Below are 4318 nucleotides of genomic sequence, written 5' to 3' on the forward strand. Positions count from 1 at the left end.
GCTGTCAGCAGTGGAAGCATGGCAGAGGCAAGTGGGGAGCTGCCTCAGGCAGCCGCATGCTTGTGGTGTCGGTTGCAAGGAGGGGGTGATGAGTGGCGACTGCCCACAGGCACTGCCAGCAATGTCAGTGGCGCCTTTTTGCAGGGGGTGCACCACCACACTCAGGGGATGCACATGTACCTGCATGCACCCCGTACACTTTGCCAGTGCTTACAAGGTCATCTAGTCCAGCTTTCTGATCAAGGCATGATCACCTGACTAAACCATCACAGCCAAGTGTCTGTCCAACCTACCCTTGAAAATTCTAGGAACAGAGAATCCACAACTTTTCTACACAGCCTGTTCTGATACTTGACTAGTTTTACCCTCACAGTCCAAATGCTTTTCCTAATCTCCAGCATAGATTCATAGATTGTAAGGCTGGAAGGGACCTTGGAAGATCATCAGGTCCAGCCCCCTGCATCAAGCAGGAAAGAAAACTGGGGTCAGGTGATCCCAGCAAGGTGACTGTCTAGTCTCCTCTTGAAGTTTACTAGGGTAGGTGATTGCACAAGCTCTGGAAAGAGCTTATTTCCCAGTCTGGACACCCTGACTGTGAAGAAGTTTTTTCTAATGTTGAGCCTGAATTGATCTTCCAGGAGTTTGTGGCCATTACTCCAATTCTCCCCTCGGATGCCATGGTGAACAGATGCTCACCAAGCCCTTGATGTACTCCTCTAGTGCAACAATACGCTGCTACCAGGTCCCCTCTCAGCCTTCTTTTCCTCAGGCTGAAGAGTCCCAGATCCCTCAGACTTTCCTCGCGTGGCTTGCCATGTAAGACTGTGCTGATATGGGTGTCTCTTCCTTGGACTTTCTCAAGCTTGGCCACATCCTTGTTAAAGTGTGGTGCCCAGAACTGGATGCAGTACTCTCACCATAATTTTCCTTTGCTGCAGCTTGAGGCCATTGCTCAGTCTAGTCTCCTACAGCCATGAAGAAAAGGCTGTCTCCATCCTTTTTATAATCTCACTTCAGGTACTTGAAGACTATTATCAAATCCCTCCTCAATCTTCTCTTCTCCAGACTAAATAGTCCTAGTTCTTTCAGTCTTTCCTCATAAATCATGCTTCCCAGGCCTCTAATCATTTTTGTTACTCTCCTCTCTTCCAATCTGCACGCATTGTTTTTGAAGTATGAGATACAAAAGTGAACACAGTACTCTAGGTGAGGCCTCAGAAGTATCACTGGCCTTATAGAGCCAAAAGGTGGAAGAATCACTTCCCTTGATTTGTACGCAGCACTTCTGTTAATACAATGCAGTATGCTATTGGAATTTTTGGCAACAAGAATACACGTTTGTCTCATAGTCAGCATATGGTCCACTGTAACCCCCTTCTCCACAGTAACTGCGGCCCAGTCTATATTTGTCTATTCAATTATTCCATCCCAAGTGCAGGATTCTGCACTTGTCCTTGTTGAATTTCATTTGATTGATTGAGGGGTTTTTTATCCAGATCATTCATTAACCTTATCCTCCAGGGTGTCTGCACCTCCACCCAACTTGCTGTCATCTGCAAATTTCCTAATATGCACTTAAATCCCAATTGTTAATAAAGATGTTAAACAATACCAGACCCCAGGAGGACCCCACTCAATATATCCTCCCAACAAACATTAAGCCATGATGACTACTTGTTGAGTACAATGATCCAACCAGTTTTGTACCCATCCTACCCTACTTTTCTCTAGTCCATATTGCCTTAGCTTGTTGATACAAATGTTGTGGAAGACAGCGCCAAAAGCCTTGCTAAAGCAAAGTAAATCAAATTTACTGCTCTCCTTCACATCTACAGAGCCAGTGAGTCACCTTATCATAGAATAGCAACAGATTGGTCAGACATGACTTGCTCTTGGTGAATCCATGGCTAATGAAGAAAGACTGGCATGGAATTTGCTTGATATCTAAAGTAGATTAAGAACATTACAGAGCATAATGTGTTCTTGTTGCCAAAAATTCCAATTGCATACTGGGCTATGTTAACAGAAATGTTGCTTGCAAATCAAGGGAAGTGATTCTTCCACTCGATTTGGCTCTATAAGGCTGGTGATACTGGTGAAGCTACATCTAGAGTACTGTGTCCAGTTTTTGGCCTCCCAATACAGAAGGGATTTGGACACATTGGGTAGAGTCCAACAGAGGGCAACAAAATGGTTAGGGGGCTGGGGCACATGATTTCTGAGGAGAGGTTGAGAGAACTGGGCTTATTTAGTCTGCAGAAGAGAAGACTGAGAGGGGATTTAAAAGCAGCTTTCAACTACCTTTACGATAGTTCCATGGAGGATGAAGCTAATCTGTTCTCAGTGGTGGCAGATTACAGAACAAGGAGCAATGGTCTCAAGTTGCAGTAAGGGAAGTTTAAGTTAGATATTAGGAAGAACTTTCTCAGTAGGAGGTTAGTAAAGCACTGGAACAGATTATCCAGAGAGGTTGTGGAGTCTTTATCCTTGCAGGTTTTTAAGACCTGGATAGACAAAGCCTTGGCTAGGATAATCTAGTTGGGGATGGTCATGCTTTGAGCAAGGGGTTGGACTAGATGACCTCCTTAGGTCCCTTCCAGCCCTAATTTTCTGTGATTCTACGATAAGGGGAGTTAGACCACTAGGTGGCCATATTGGTTATTTTCTGATCATTCTTAGTAAACTAAGTCTAGTCTGGGCTATGGATTAGGATCAGCCCTAGATGGCCTAATTCTGAGTCCATCAGTGCATGTCAGTGAGGAATGAATGGTCCCTACAGTATTAGCTATTGTCTGGGGACAGGACCTTTTATCCCTCGGCAGCTTTTCCACTTGATCACTGCCATGCAGTCTACACAATGCAGAATAAGGAGCTTTTAAGCAGCACTGCTCAGTAGCATATGTAAGCAATCTACCTGGACTGTGGAGGACTAGTTTGCTTGTTTCTGAAGGAATTAGTGTTCCATTTGTCAAATTAACATCTTAAACAGCTTGCAACCTTCCAAATTGAAGAACCACCTTTCTTGTGCGGCCATACTGTCACAGTTCCAATAATCTGAGACCTTGGGCTTGATACTCCTGCCAAGAAACTGGAACGGACTGGTACAGCATTCCTTTTTGCCTGGAATGCTATACTCCCCACTGTACCAAACATCTGAATATTACAGACCTGTTGCCTTTGCTGTCATGCTGCAAAATGTGTCCACTGGAGAAAGTTATAGAGGAAAGCTGAGGCACCAATGGTGGGACTTCCATGTAGTGAAAAGGGGAGGTGGGAATATTTTGGGAGATGGGCAAGATTGATGCTTTCGTTGAGTTTTAACTGTAACTAGTTAGTTCTTAGAGTTTTGATTTATTGTTTTGTATGTCTATTCTTCTAAGTTTTGTTAATTGTAAACTCACTAACTGTGACAGCAGTAGGACAGCCTATGGAAGTTGCAAGTCTCCTAGCATGGAGGTTTTCAAGAACAGACTGGATAGGTATCGATATGTGATGGCTAAGGAAGAGTGAATCCTGCATCCCCAGAATTCAGGCTCAATGAGAAGCAAATCCCTTCCAATCCTATTATTGTATGATTGTCTGTAAAGGGTACCCAGATCTTTGAAAGAGATGCCTAATAGTATGGAGTTTGTATGCATTTCAATACCCGGAGTCCAAACAAGTCAGTGCACAAAGGATTCCTTCTATGAGAGATCTTTAAACATGTAGGAGAGCACACTTAAAAACATGACTGAAAAATATCATGGTGTTTGAAAAAAAAGTTCATTCTTCAGACACAGAAAGTATCAAGCTTTTCAAAAGAACTTAGTGGCAGAGGGTGAGATGTGACTCACTGTAGCTCCTAAGATACGAGTTAAAACCCTACACTAGACTTGTGCCAAAGCTTGTGTCCACTCAGCCAAACTACAAATGGGTAGCTACTGTTTGAAATGGTGAGATGAGATTTTAATCATATCCTTTTTTGAGATCTGAGCTTCCCTTGAAGACATGGAGTAAGCTGGGGTTTCCTCACACTCCCTACTGGAAGCCTCAATTCCAAGACCTTCAAGGAATCAGTTGCTTACCCTCGAATAGCTACAATCTGTGCTTCATTGCCTGCAGTCATTTCTTTTACCATAAAGAAGTCCCACAAAGCAGTCCTGAAACCCTCTAATAAATGATCTGCCCCATCAAGTTTTTTTCTAAGATATTTCAGTTACCTTTTACACTCTTTCATGGCTCTATCCTGCAGACACTTACCAGAAACTCCTGCTGTCTCCCGATTAGTTTGAGATTAGGTTCACATTGTTTTTTTGCGCCCTACCATTCTACAGAGCCC

The sequence above is a fragment of the Gavialis gangeticus genome, unplaced genomic scaffold (genome assembly GCF_001723915.1).
Source record: "Gavialis gangeticus isolate Ggan-Ray unplaced genomic scaffold, GavGan_comp1, whole genome shotgun sequence".
Taxonomy (NCBI): domain Eukaryota; kingdom Metazoa; phylum Chordata; order Crocodylia; family Gavialidae; genus Gavialis; species Gavialis gangeticus.